The sequence below is a fragment of the Sapajus apella genome, unplaced genomic scaffold (assembly GCF_009761245.1).
Source record: "Sapajus apella isolate SASKATOON/1434 unplaced genomic scaffold, GSC_monkey_1.0 scaffold20, whole genome shotgun sequence".
NCBI classification, from domain to species: Eukaryota; Metazoa; Chordata; class Mammalia; order Primates; family Cebidae; genus Sapajus; species Sapajus apella.
Window position 1 is genome coordinate 7421620 of NW_022436960.1, and position 15456 is coordinate 7437075.

Genomic DNA, 15456 nt, shown 5'->3' on the forward strand with positions numbered 1-15456 from the left:
TGTGTCCCACGTGTGCCACCCAGCAGGGTGAGAGTTGCTCCATAAAAAGACATCACTGGGATTTAGCCTGGGCACAGAGCAAGTGAGCATGTCCATCTCTCTACACTTTATTTGCTAGGTTGCCTAGCCAAGGTGGTGGCCACATTGCTGAGGGATGATTGGGGTAGAGAGAGAACAGAGGGAGACCTGCTTCCAATCTGTAGAATTTCCCAAGCTGTGCATGACCTCCATGCGAGGACTAGACTTCGAGCAGAGTTCTGTCTTTGGGTGCTGATCCATGAAGTTGTCCGGACACAACAGGTGAGAATCTTAATGAGTCTTCTAGTTACTGGACTTCTAGAGAAATCCTAATTGTGAGAATTAAAAGCCTGAGTTACTCAACTCCCAAGACAATGATGAAGTTTTGAACCTACACCAACAAGAATTGGATTGCTAAAGACATGCAGCAGTCAAGGAAGCTTCCTTCATGATCCAGAGTAATGATCAGCAGCTGAGGGGGATCTTTCCCGAGAGCAGAAACAGGGACAGCCAAACAGGGCTAAGCAAGGAACTCATCCATTGCCAGGAGGGACCCCTTGCTACTACACATAAGCTAAATAATGTGAAGTGACAGTCTTATGTTGTTTCCTCTTTTCCCAAAGGGATTTTTCTTTTTCATTCTCTCTCCACTGTTGCACAAGACATATGCTGGGTGGGGGAGTTCAGCTGTAGGTTGCTGGACAACCAGAAACAACATTCAGATCTAATGGAGAGTAGTGAAATTTACCCATTTTGTCCAATTGGACATGAATATGGACATGACGTTAGGTTGTCTGTATTTGGGGTAGGGGAGAGGGCAGTGTCTGGTTGTACATGATTTGCTGCATTCTGTTAGGTGCAGGCATTTTTGAGGGTATGGGAAGACTGGTATATGGAAGTTGGACAGTCAGAGTGCAGGATGTAGTTGACATCGATTGGTTTTGCCTGCCTCACACCCTAACCCTGGATTTTTGTTTGTTTGCTCTAAAAATCCTGCTTTTCTCCTAAAAACCTCCCAACAGCCACACAGAGTGGTTAGACCAGGATGACAGCCTCTCCACCTCCCAGCTTCCCAACCTTGGAAGTTACTTTATGACCCAAACTTGGACTATCAGTGATTATGTCTCACACTCTATCAGGGACAGACACATTCCAAGAAAAGTCTAGAAATACGCTCCCTGGAACAAGGGGGCAAAAGAGGTTTCCTTTCCTATCTGTATGAACTCTTAGATTCTTATTTTATTCAATGAACTGCAATCTTACTATTGTCTTAGCCTGCTAGCAATGCCATAACACAACACCATAGACGGGGTGGCTTAAACATCAGAAATTTATTTTCTCACAGTTCTAGAGACAGAAGTTCAGTATCAAGGTGCCAGCATGGTTAGCCTGCAGATGATGCCTTCTATTGTGTCTTAATGTGGCGGAGAAGGAGACAGAAAGCTCTCTCGTGTGTCTGTTCTTCAAGGGCACTAATCCCATCTTGATGGCCCCACCCTCATGACATCATCTAAACCAAATCACCTCCCAAAGGCCCCATCTCCAAATGCTATCACACTGGGAACTGGGGCTTCAACATAAGTATTTGGGGACACAATTCAGTTCATAACAAGAATAATTATTCTGATGCTCACATGGTCAAATCTGGCCATTTAAATTGATTCATATTGGTTTCTGTGTCCTTTTCCTATGCTCCCATCATTTTTATTTTTGAGCACTTACTTACTTTTCAGACACAATTAGGTGTTATAGGCCCAGATAACACTTTTCCTGTCTCAGCTCAGGGAGCAGTCATTCTTTCAAGGAGTCTTGGTTTCTTTTAGTGGGATTGACATTTAGAAGCCAATATCTAGTAACTGTTGGGTTTTTGAGCCAAGAATCTGGCAATGCTTGGGACTGATGAGCTTCTCTGGCAGCTCAGAGATCTTGGGAGTGTTTCTTCACCTCTAATTCTCATCTGTAAGATGCAAATGGTGGGACCCAGTTTCAACCGTTTTATTTTTTGCAATGACATACTTTGTTCAAACAGCCCAGTGGGTAAAACAGATGTGACTGAGTGTTTGAGAAATTAATTGATATCTGGCTTCTCCAACTGCTGAGGACTCTTCAGAAAAAGTGAAAAGGAATTTGTCTGGCCTTTCACCAATGGGATGGGCAGCCAGGCTTTCAGTTCCAAGTTGGAGGCTCTCTTGCCTCAAAGAGATTGAATAACCTTGTGTTTTTCATGACTAAGCTGATTCTTCTCATAAAAGAAGGAATCTATTTCTGAGCTTTGAGAAAGGGCATGGAATGGTCTTGTGCTTTGAAAGGGGCTGATTTCGGATGTCCTGGAGGGAAGGATGGCTGGACTCTGTTACCACAAGCAGCCACTGTGGATGAGAATAGTGAACATAGGTACCACAGAGAAGAGTGCTGGCATTTCTCCCAATTTTAGGGTCTGAGTAAGCTTTGGGGTTTCCGGTATAACTGAGGGAAGTGGGAGGGAGTCCTCCAGTTTTAGATATTGGGCTTTTTGGAAACTTTTATGAGAGAAGCTCAGAGTGAGATCCGATTTGATGTTTCAAAAATTTTATTTTCTAAGTGTGATATTTTGTGCTCATATGTGCATGTGGGAGGCAGGGGCGGTATTTATACCTGGCATATAGATTTTTTTAAAAAGCGTTCTCTGATTGAAGAAGGATGTGCAAAGGCATAAGGAATTTTCCATATTTTATGAACACACAGTGCTGAGATTTGACGTGTGACATGCCATGTCTGCTCCCAAGTGTTGAAGAGGAAACATCTCAAGACTTGGACTTCGAGAATTTCCCCATTTGTAAAGTGAGCACAATGATAGTACATCATAGGGTAGTCATGAAATTAAATAGAAAGTGCCTATTCCAGTACCTGCACATACGCCATGCTCAAAAAAGGCTATTCTTATTCTTAGTTTAATAGCTAATTGACTTACCTTTTGGTTTGTTTATGAGTTTCAAGTCCTTGGTCTTTTCAGTGACCTTAAAGCATACAGCCTGCCTGACCCACTTCCCAGTCTTTGGCTCAGGGTATCCTAAAGACAGATGCCAAAGTAAATGCCCAGGCAGACAGAAATCGTCATTGTCCTCAGCTCCTCCACAGGGAGCTCTATGTCTTACATTCCATACATGTAAAGCAACCTTGCTGTTACCTGGTTGCGAAGCATGGGCTTGAGCATGAGTGTTTGCGCCACCGGCATTGCCAGAGGGTCTCCACCTTGTACTGCCTTGGGAGGGGTGCTCTGCCACCTGATGGGGCACAGGTAGGTTTCCTGGGCATCCTGCCTTCTCTCCAAAGAGAGGCCTAGCAGCAGGAGATAGAATACCAGCAGGATTATCTTGATTTCCAGTGATGGATCATTATACTAATTAGCTAGTTGTTTCCCAAGCTGAATATCATCACTTTGGGGAATCTACTGATGCATTCAATCCGAGTGAGCCTATGTTGTCATCATGAATACCTTCTTGGACCTGCCGATTGGGGCAGGACATCTGTCCATTCCACACTCTGGAGAACTTGGTTTGCTGAGCTCTATTCTGCAAAGTTGCTGGAGTGCAGGCTTCTTCTATCTAATTACTCCCCCATTGCTCAGTATTGCCCTCAACCACTTGATCCAAGAGGCACCCCCACCATGTCTGTGCACAAACCAGTGGGCAGCAGAAGTGGACACCGTTCAGTCTCGGAGACTCCCCATGCCTGATATCCATGAGCCTCCCACTGCCATTTCACTAAGTCCATTTGTATTTGAGCTCGCCTGAGTAGTTTTCTATTCCTTGCGGTTAGATATCTCTAGCACATCCTAGCTCTTAGGAAAAAAATATGTCAGTGAATTAAATTTTAGGAAGTTTAAGTTTTTCTTCCATAATTGAAGACAGGATAAGCAATCAACCTTCTATTGTGAAGGCCCTCATCAGAACTGAATATCTTAGCCCAGGCACCAGGCTTCCCTGTCCATTGTGTGTGTGTGAAGCTTATGTTATTGTTATTATTTTTAGCCATTGCACTTTTATTCACATTGTGTATTTTGGCATTTTCCAGAGGACAAGGAAGAGACAGGGTGGCAAAAAGACTGAGGTAGGAAGGCAAGGGGAGTCCCCATTTTCCTCATATCCCTCCATATTAGTCTGTGTTTATACTGCTATAAAGAACTTCCTGAGACTGGGTAATTTATAAAGAAAGGAGTTTTAATTGACTCAGAGTTCCACAGGGCTAGGGAGACCTCAGGAAACTTACAATCACGGCAGAAGGGGAAGCAGGTATGTCTTACATGGCAGCAGGGGAGAGAGAGAGAGAGAGAGAGAGAGAGCCAAGGGGGAAGAGCCCCTTATAAAGCCATCAGACCTCGTGATAACTCACTCACTATCATGAGAACAGCATGGGGGAAACTGCCCCCATGATCCAATCACCTCCCACCAGGTCCCTCCCTGACACATGGGGATTACAATTTAAATTACGATTTAAGATGAGATTTGAGTGGGGACACAGCCAAACCATATCGCCCCCCTCTCTTGCCCAACCATGCAAGGGATAAACACAAAGCAGGAGGTAAGGCACAGATGCTCCCTCCCCTGGAAGAGGATGCACAAGGCTACACCTATGCACACACAAAAACAAGACCCCTCCCCTCCATGCCAGTGGGCTGGGTAGGGTGATGGAGAGAAGGAGAGCACTGTGGATTCTGGGGGGCAGGGGAAGCAAGAAAGTCTCCTTATGGATCAGTGGCTGGTCCTTCCTGACCCTTCCTGCTCCATCTCCAGAATCTATTGAGTGCTCATCTGCTTTGCCTGTTCATTCTCTCACAGCCTTCAGCTTCTTCCCTGCTGCTGGGGACAAAAGGAAAAAGATGACAGAGCAGGAGGGCTGAAGTCCATCCCTCAGTCCCTCTCCCTCATGCTAGATGGTCTTCCCTTGCCCTTGTGCTACATAGGGGTAAGGGCAGGCTCTTAGCCAGCCACTCTCTGGTAGAAGTAAATGTATCCCAAGTCCTTGGGTGACTTCTCAGAGGCACCCATCTTTCCTCCTTCTTGATGTGGCAGACATAGTGACCACACATGGTAGAGGTGCCCATGTGACTAATGAAGGCAAAGAGCCGATACTTTTCCAGGTCCATCCCAGACTTTAGTCCCACTGGCCTAGACTCAGAGATGGAGCTGGCAGCTGAGCAACCCTCTGAGATATCCATGGCAGCTTCAGCATTCAGGTCCTCAGTGGCACTCACATTATTTATCATTCTACTCCCAAACACGGTGGGAGGAGGACATTTTAAAATACTGGCACATATATTTTTAAATTCTAGGTAATTCCTTTTTACCCACAGTCATTCCAACACTCATAGTGTACTAGGTGGTCAAGGCTTACAGCCTCAGGAGACTGGCCAACCTCTGAGAGAACAAAGTTGTCAATTGTGTTTCTAAGTACATTATATTTATACTCTTAGCCAATACAACAGTTGTGAAAGCCAAAGTTTCAATCAATTGTAAAAGTAAGTATTTTGTTGAAGTTATAAAATTTTGCCTTTGAACATTAAGGGTCAAAACCTGAAGGACTCGATACACAAAAAATATCTCAAAAACAACAAAATTTCGAAGAATGCAGGGGAATATAAGAGCTAGTTTCTGGACAAAAGCAGCTAAAATTGACAAGCTAGGGAAAGAGGGGTCAGAGGGTACACAGCAGGTGGATTGGAGCTGGGAAGCAGAGTTTTGATCTCTCAGAGGAGTTTTGGAGGATTTGGAACCAAGAATGGCCTCATACAGTGAGAAAGTGCCAAAATGTAAGTGTCTGTACCATTTGCATTCCCAATAGCAAGGTATGAGAGTTCCAGTTGCACCTCATCCTTACCTAAGCTTCCTGTCATCAGGTTTGATTTTTTATAAAGTTATTTTAGTTGGTGTGTAGCTTTATCTCATTTTGGTCCACAATTTTATTTTCCTCATGACTAAGGATATTGAGCATCTTTTTATATGCTTACTTGTTTTCTGTATATCTTTTGATAAACTGCCCACTTACACATTTTGTCTACTTTAAAAGTTGTTTGTTTATTAAGTTTTTAAAGTTCTTTATACCTTAGAAACAAGTCTTTTACCTGATATGTAATGTCAAACATTTATTCCCAGGCTGTGGCTTGTCTTCTCAGTTTTTTAACAGTGTCTTTCAAAGGGCAGAAGTTTTTACTTTTAATGAGGTCCTATTTATCGTATTTTCTTTAATGTTTTTCGTGTATTTAAGAAAGGTTCGCCTAATTAAGGCTATAAAGATTTTCTTCTGCTTTTTTTCTGAAAGTTATTATGGTTTTAGGCTTTACATTTAGGCCTGAGATCTATTTTCATCTTAATATTTGTATTAAGTGGATAATCCATGCCTTGAGTCATGTCCATTTGTTTGCATAGGGATGTTCAATTGCCCAAGAACAATTTGTTGAGAAAAACTATCATTTGTCATTAAGTTGTCTTTGGGACTTTGTCAAAAAATCAAATGACCACATGTATATTGGTCTATTCTAGTCAGTTCTGCTAATCTATATGTTAATCCTTTCTTAATAGCAGACTCTCTGGACTTCCAGCTTTATAGTAAGTCTGAAAATCTGGTAGTGTGAGTCTTCCAATTTTGCTATTTTTTTTTTACAATTTGTTTTGCCATTATAGTTATTTTTTTTAATTTCCATAAAAATTTTAAAATTACTGTGCTAATTTCTACAAAAAAGTCCTGCTGGGATTTTTAAATTTTTAATTAAATTTTTATTTTTTGAGACAGGGTCTCATTCTGTTACCCAGGCTGCAGTACAGTGGTGTGATCATGGCTCACTGAATTCTCGACTTCCCAGTCTCGGTGATCCTCCCAACTCAGCCTCCTGAGTAGCTGGGACTACAGGTGAACACAATTATGCCCAGCTAAATTTTGTATTTTTTGTAGACATGCGATTTTGCTATGTTGCCCAGGCTGGTCTCGAACTCCTGAGCTCAAGCAATCCTCCTGCCTTAGCCTCCCAAAGTGCTGGGATTAAAGGCAAGTGCCACCACTCCTGGCCTGGGATTTTGATTGGAATCATACTAAATCTACATCAGTTTGGTGATAAATGACATCTTAATAATAGTGAATCTTCCATTCATGAACAATATATGTCTCTTCCTTTATTTAAGCCTCTTTCGTTGCCTTAATTAGGGTTTTGCTGTTATCAGAATACAGATATTGAACATATTTTATAATATCTGTACCCAAGTATTTTATATTTTTGGTACTATTCAAAACAGTACTGTTATTTTTATTTCAAGTTCTAATTTTTCATTGGTAAATGAATATGATTTTCCTTTTTTTAATTTTTGGCAATCCCTCTCTCTCACTTTTTAAATTTAATTTTATTCTAAGTTCTGGGATACATGTGCAGAACATGAAAGTTTGTTACATGGGTAAATGTGTGCAATGGTAGTTTGCCAAACAGATCAACCCATCACTAGGTATTAAGGCCATGATGCACTAGCTATGCATCCTGATGCACTCCCTTCCTTTGCCCTCCATGGCAGGCCCTAGTGTGCGTTGCTCCCCACCTGTGTCCATGTTTTCTCATTGCTCAGCTCCCACTTATGAGTGAGAACATTCGATGTTTGGTTTTCTGTCCCTGTGTTAGTTTGCTGATGGTTGCCTTTTTCTCAGGGAGCTAAGTTGTCTTAGGCAGGTGGCAGCTGGCAACCACAGTGATGGTTGCTGCCCCTCCCCTAGGGAGCTCAGGTGGCTTAGACAACAGGTAGACACAGTGATAATGGCCACCCCTCCTACTTGGAACTCAGTAGTCTTAGGCAGATTCCTGCTGAGAGGCTGTTTGGAATCTGTGCAGCTCCGTGGTTGGGACCCAAGGCCCTGGTGGCATGGGCTCATGAGTGGAATCTTCTAATCTGAGGGTTGCACAGATCTGTGGAAAATGCATGGTTTCTCAGGCTGGGTAGCACACTCACTCATCGCCTCCCTTGGCTGGGGATGGGGGCTCCCCTTTCCCCATGTGGCTCTCAGGTGGGCCACACCATCCTGCTTTTCCTTGCTCTCCATGGGTCACACTGACTGCCCAGTTAGTCCTGATGATAGAACTTGGGTATCTTGGTTACCAGTGTAGGATTTGCATGCTGTGGGAGCCTCCCACCACTGCTGCTTCTATTGGGCCATTTTGACCCCACCGCCCCAATTGATTTTTAAATGTTGACCTTTAATTCTATGACCTCGTGAAAATTAGTAGTTCTGGTAGCTTTTTGGGTAGATTCTTCTGAATTTTCTACATAGAAGTTCACATTGTCTGCCAGTAGAGACATTTATTTATTTTTTGGCAAACTTTTTATTTTGTACTTTATTTTTTGAAATGAATGGTTTTTATTTTCGTTCTCTAACAAAATGAATCTAAAATATCTTTAGAGCCATTTACTCTGTTTTATTTGTTTTTCTATCTGTTTGAAATAAGCTGATGAAATACAATAGGCATGAAGAAACTTCTTTTCTTCTTTTATTTTTATTTTGTATTATACTTTAAGCTCTGGGGTACATGTGCAGAACGTGCAGGTTTGTTACATAGGTATACACGTGCCATGGTGATTTGCTTCATCGTTCACCCTGTCATCTACATTAGGTATTTCTCCTAATGCTATCCCTCCCTTATTCCCTCCCCTATCCCCCCACCCTCTACTATACCTCCGCTAGCCCTCCACCCCCGAACAGGCCCAAGTGTGTGATGTTCCCCTCCCTGTGTCCATGTGTTTTCATTGCTCAGCACCCACTTATGAGTGAGAACATGCAGTGTTTGGTTTTCTGTTTTGTGTCAATTTGCTGAGAATGATGGTTTCCAGCTTTATCCATGTCCCTGCAAAGGGACATGAACTCATCCTTTTTACGGCTGCATAGTATTCCATGGTGTATGTGTGCCACATTTTCTTTATCCAGTCTATCATTGATGGGCATTTGGGTTGGTTCCAAGCCTTTGCTATTGTGAACAGTACCGCAATGAACATACATGTGCATATGTCTTTATAGTAGAATGATTTATGCTTCTTTGGGTATATTCCCAGTAATGGAGTTGCTGGGTCAAATGGCATTTCTAGCTCTAGATCCTTGAGGAATTGTCACACTGTCTTCCACAATGGTTTAACTAATTACACTTCCACCAACAGCGTAAAAGCATTCCAATTTCTCCACATCCTCTCCAGCATCTGTTGTCTCCAGATTTTTTAATGCTTGCCATTCTAACTGGTGTGAGATGGTATCTTAATGTGGTTTTAATTTGCATTTCTCTAATGGCCAGTGATGATGAGCTTTTCTTCATATGTTTGTTGGCTGCATAAATGTCTTCTTTTGAGAAGTGTCTGTTCATATCCTTCAGACACTTACACCCTTCCAAGACTAAATCAGGAGGAAGTTGAACACTTGAATAGACCAATAACAAAATCTGAAATTGAGGCAGCAATTAATAGCCTAGCAACCAAAGAAAGTCCAGGACCAGATTGGTTCACAGCTGAATTCTACCAGAGGTACAAAGAGGAGCTAGTACCATCCCTTCTGAAACTTTCCAAACAATACAAAAAGAGGAAATCCTCCCTAACTAATTTTATGAGCCTAACATCATCCTGATACCAAAACCAGGCAAAGACACAACTAAAAAAAGAAAACTTCAGGCCAATATCTATGATGAACATTAATGTGAAAATCCTCAATAAAATACTGGCAAACTGAATCCAACAGCACATTAAAAAGCTTATCCATCATGATCAAGTCAGCTTCATCCCTGGGATGCAAGACTGGTTCAACATACGCAAATCTATAAACGTAATCCATCACATAAATGGAACCAAAGACAAAAACCACATGATTATCTCAATAGATGCAGAGAAGGCCTTCAACAAAATTCAACACTCCTTTATGTTAAAACTCTCAATAAAATAGATATCGATGGAACGTATCTCAAAATAATAAGAGCTATTTATGACAAATCCACAGCCAATATCATACTGAATTGGTAAGCTTTTTATTTGTTTTTCTTACATTATTAAACTAGCTAGGATCTCCAGTATGCTGTTAAATAAATATGGTGAGAGGGGCATCCCAGCCTTGTTCTTGATCTTTGGGGGAAAATGTTTAGCCTTCTATTTTAAGTATGATATTAACTGTGGCTTTTTTTTTTTTTTTTGTTACACATCCTTTCTCGTGTTAAGAAAGCTCCTTTCTATTCAATATTTTAAAGACTTGTCGAATCTTCAACTATAGAGAGGGTCATATGGTTTTTCATTTTTAGTCTATTGATGTGATTAATTACGTTGATTGATTTTTGGATGTTGAAATGGCCTGAATTTTCTGCAAAAATTCCCACTTAGTAATAACGTGTTACCATATATGTACACATATATGGTACAACTTGCTGGTATTTTTGCTGAAGAATTTTGTGTCTGTATCCATGAGTGATATTTCTCTCTAGTTGTGCGCGTGTGTGTGTGTGTGTGTGTGTGTGTGTGTGTGTGTATGTGTGTGTGTGTGTGTGTGTGTTTAATTTATTTGGCTAGTTTTGGTACCTGTGTAATGCTGGCCTCAGGAAATAAACTGGGGGGAAGTCTTTCCTCTTCTTCTATATTCTGGAAGTTTGTGTGTAATTGATATTTCTTCCTTGAATGATGGTAGAATTCACCAATGAAGTCATATTTAGCATACAGGCTGCTTTTACAGAGAGTTGTTGCTGTTTTTTTTTTTAATCAATATCTGCTCCACCCTTGACTTTAAGTTTTGCTTTGTGCCTTGCCTGAAGAGAGAGCAAGAGAAAGAGAGAAAGAGCCTCTTTATGCTCTTGTCTCTCTCCCAGCTGTAAGCTGCTGTTATTTGTTAGCTGACACTGTTGCAGCCTGTTGACAGGATATGCCACACAGTTTGCAGGTGAAAAATAATAATGCAGGGGCCCTTGCTCAAAAATTATCAAAAATGTCAAGATGGCAATAGCAGAGTATTAAATCAAACACAGGACCCTTCTAAGCATGAGCCCTGTGTGACTGCACAAGTCATTGCGTATGAAGTCATCCCTGCCTCTGATAAGGGGCAGAGTTGGGGCATCCTCTTCAGTTCTGGCTAAACCTCAGATTTAGAGGCAAGAACTGTGTCCCTAGGTCTCGGAGATGAGGCCTTCTCAGCAGTATTGCACACTTCCAACTGTGGGTCTGGTCAGGGGACAGTGATCCTGCACCTTCTGCAAAGGTAGAAGGTATTTTTATGTCCCTTCTCCCAGCTAGAATGGGTTTCCATCAATGTGTTAAGTGTGACAGAGTGTATTTTGTCCTTCCCCAGTGGTATAAGCCATTTGTTCTGTAGGAGACACAGAAAAAATGGTCCGGGTAGGGTTTGATGTTTTTCTTACAGTGGGTACTGTGCCTTTCTCCTGGGTCAGCACCATCAATGATGCCTCTCATCACTCATGCTCTGACCCCAACTTTCTTGAGATCATCTAGCTTGGAGAACAGCTGGCTAGCAGCTACAAATTCCCCATGTGCTTGTCATTCCCAGTAGTTCTATATCCTCTCACCTATCTGTAATGTCCTTTAGCAATTTGTTACAATTTTTAGCTGATTTTTCTTACCAGTGTCTGGTGAGATTTGCCACAGGTAGGCAAGGGCTCACCTCCCCTTTCTTCTTGTAGGCTCCTGTCTTCTCTTAGATTTCCCATTAATTGGTTGCCCTGTGACCTCAGCTCTTTAATAGGTGCAAGATTTACAGATTGTCCAGCATTTTTGTTGTTGTAGTAAAGATGAAAGTGTTGGTTTTTTTTTTTTAATTTGCCTACCTCCTAAGTGGAAAATGGAAGTCTATGAGTATTTTTTAAAACTGTATTATGGCAAATTGCAGTATAACGAACCCCGTCACCCAGCTACAACAATGATCAATCAAAGACCTCGTTAGTTTAATCGATTTCTACCCTACCTCCTTCCACTCTAATGGATTATTTTGCAACAAATCCTATTCATCATGAAATTTCCAACATAGTGTGTAATTATAAGATATATTTTAAGTCAATAAGTATATCACAGCAGTGAAATAATGATTCGATGTGAACTCATTTGTGTTTAAATAAATATATCTTTGCAAGTGCGTGGACAAACACCTGGAAAGAAACACATCAAACCGAGAGAAGCATTTGTGTATTGGGTGTGGGGTGGGATCAGGTGAGGGTCAGTGTGGCACGTGTTTATCTGTAGTGTCTTTATTAATGATGAGAACGTATTTCTGTATTATTTGTGTGATTTTAAAGGTGTGAAAAAGTAAAAGAAATGAAAGAAATGCAATTAGACTTTGGAATCTGACATGAATTTGAATCCCAGCTCCACTTTGGGCCACGTCTGTGACCCTGGACAAATCACATCACAGTGGGGAGGAAAGGAAGTGGGTAGAATTTGGAAAGGAGGTGGGGGAGGACAGATAAGAATTCCTTACAGGATTACTTGTGCTAAAGGATTAACCAACTCACCCCAGGTAAACTTTCCGGCATACTGTAGGCACTCAATAAATGTGGGGATTCTCATTTCTTTCGGCGTCTCCACTCACTGTAGAATTACGAGCAGGCACACACTCATGGAGGAATATTAAATCCTAATAATAATGAGCTTCTTCTGCCTCTGTGTGGTGGGTTCAAGTTACTGCTGGGATTTCTCTCACTCATAGAAAAACCGAAATGAATATTATTTATTTTCCCCTTAAGTTGGAATTCACCTTTTTTACCTTTTGACCCCCAAATCTGATTCTGCTATATCTTGTTGAGGTTTCTATTACTGTCCAGTGCTTACAATATCTCTGTCTCCCTCATCAGCTTCTGTCTCCTTCTTTATCTCTCTCTTTGTCTCTCCTAACAATTTCAAGCCTTCAGGGCTGTTGTGATGATTAAATTCCTTCAGGTCTGTGAAAACATTTTGTAAACTACAAAGTGCTTTCCAGAGCTACTCATTTGTTTATTCACAAAGTTTTGTTACAATGCCTATTGGCTGCACATTGCACAATGTGAAGGGCTAGACCCACTCTTTTGTGGCTTCATTGGAGGTGGAAGAGAGCAATTGTCAAAATCTACAGAAAGACTATGGTTGGCATTGGACAAAGTGCTGTAGGAACCTAGAGAAGGAAAGGTTTGCTTTTGCCAGGGACAGAGGACAAGCAAACAGTTGACATGAAAAGAAGACTTGAGCTACAGGCTGGGATCTCAGTAGCAGCTCCGGGTATGAAGAAGGGGGATGCTAGAAGGACTCTCATCAACACAGCGTGTGAGAGGCAGGAGACACATTCTGGGACCACCCCAGGGTCCTGTGTGGCTGCACTTTAAGAGTCATTGTAGATGTGACTGGAGAAAAGTCTAGAACCTTATGTTGAACGAGAACACAAGGATTTTGAATGCTGTACTGGAGAAGCTAGACATAAATCACTAAAGCTTAGTCCAGTGCTTTCCAGAGGGCAGACATTCAACAGTTACCTGGGGCATTGGGTTAAATCGATGCAATAGATAGGAAGCTTTATGGTTTCCACCTTGAATTGTCTATTCTCTTTTGTTTAAAAGGAGGTGATTTCAAAGTCTCAGCCTCACCAAGTCTATTTTAACAACAGCATTTCTCCAAGCACTTTCACTGTGCTAACATGTGACATCTATATTCATTACGAAGAAAAGTCTCCTGTCTTGACAACTAATGACTTTTTCTTGGAAGGTGATTCTTAAGAATATATGGCTTTTTCTCAGGATATAAAAATCAATGTGCTAAAATCACTAGCATTTCTAAATACCAATAACAGTCAAGCTGAGAGCCAAATCAGGAACAAACTCTCGTTCACAATTACCACACAAAAATAAAATACCTAGGAATACAGCTAACCAGGAAGGTGAAAGATCTCTACAAAGAAAACTATAAAACACTGCTCAAAGAAATCAGAGATGACACTAACAAATGGAAAAATATTTCATGCTCATGGATAGGAAGAATCAATATCATTAAAATGACCATACTGCCCAAAGAAATTTATAGACTCAATGCTATCCCTATTAAATACCATTGACATTCTTCACAGAACTAGAAAAAAACTATTTTAAAATTCATATAGAACCAAATAAAGCTCCCAAAATCAAGGCAGTTCTAAGCAGAAAGAACAAAGCTGGCAGCATCATACTACCAGCTTCATACTATACAACCGGGTTATAGTAATCAAAACAGCATGTTACTGGTACAAAAACAGATACATAGACCCATGGAACAGAACAGAGACCCAGAAATAAGGCCACACACTTACAGCTATCTGATCCTCAACAAACCTGACAAAAAGAAGCAATGGGGAAAGGGTTCCCTATTCAATAAATTAGGCTGGGAGAACTGGCTAGCCATATGCAGAAGTCTGAAACTAAACACCTTCCTTATGTCATATACAAAAATCAACTCAAGATGCATTAAAGACTTGAACATAAAACCCAAAACCTTAAAAACTCAGGAAGACAATCTAGGCAATACCATTCTGGACATAGGGACAGGCAAAGATTTCATCATGAAGACCCAAAAGCAATTGCAACAGAAGCAAAAATTGACACATGAGATCTAATTAAAATTGACACATGGGCTCTAATTAAACTAAAGAGCTTCTGTACAGAAAAAAAAACTATCAACAGAGTAAAAAGTCTACAGAATGAGAGAAAATTCTTGCAAACTATGCATCTGACAAAGGTCTAACATCCGGCATCTGTAAGAAACTTAAACAGATGTACAAAAAAAAACCAAAACAAAAAAAAAACCATTAAAAAGTGGGCCAAACACCTGAACACACCAGACCCTTTTTAAAAGAAGACATAAATGCGGCCAACAATCATACGAAAAAAAATCAATATTACTGTTGAGAAATGCAAATCAAAACCACGATGAGATACCATTTCACACCAGTCAGAATGGCTACTATTAAAAGGTCAAAAAATAGCAGATGCTGGTGAGTTTGCAAAGAAAAAGGAATATTTATACACTGCTGGTGGGAATCTAAGTTAGGTCAACAATTGTGGTAGACAGGCTATCCCTCTAAGACCTAGAAACAGAAATACCATTTGACCCACCAATCCCTTACTGGGAATGTACCCGAAGGAATATAAATCATTCTATTATAAAGATACATGCACACATATGTTCATTGCAACATTATTTTCAAAATACTGGAGACATGAAATCAACCCAAATGCCCATCAATAATAGACTGGTTAAAGAAAATATGGTACATATACACCATGGAATACTATGCAACCATGAGAGGAATGAGATCATTTCCTTTGCAGGGACATAGATGGAGCTGGAAGCCATTATCCTCAGCAGACTAACACAGGAACAGAAAACCAAACACCACATGTTCTCACTTATAAGTGGGGACTAAATGATGAGAACATATGGACACACAGAGGGGAACAGCACACAC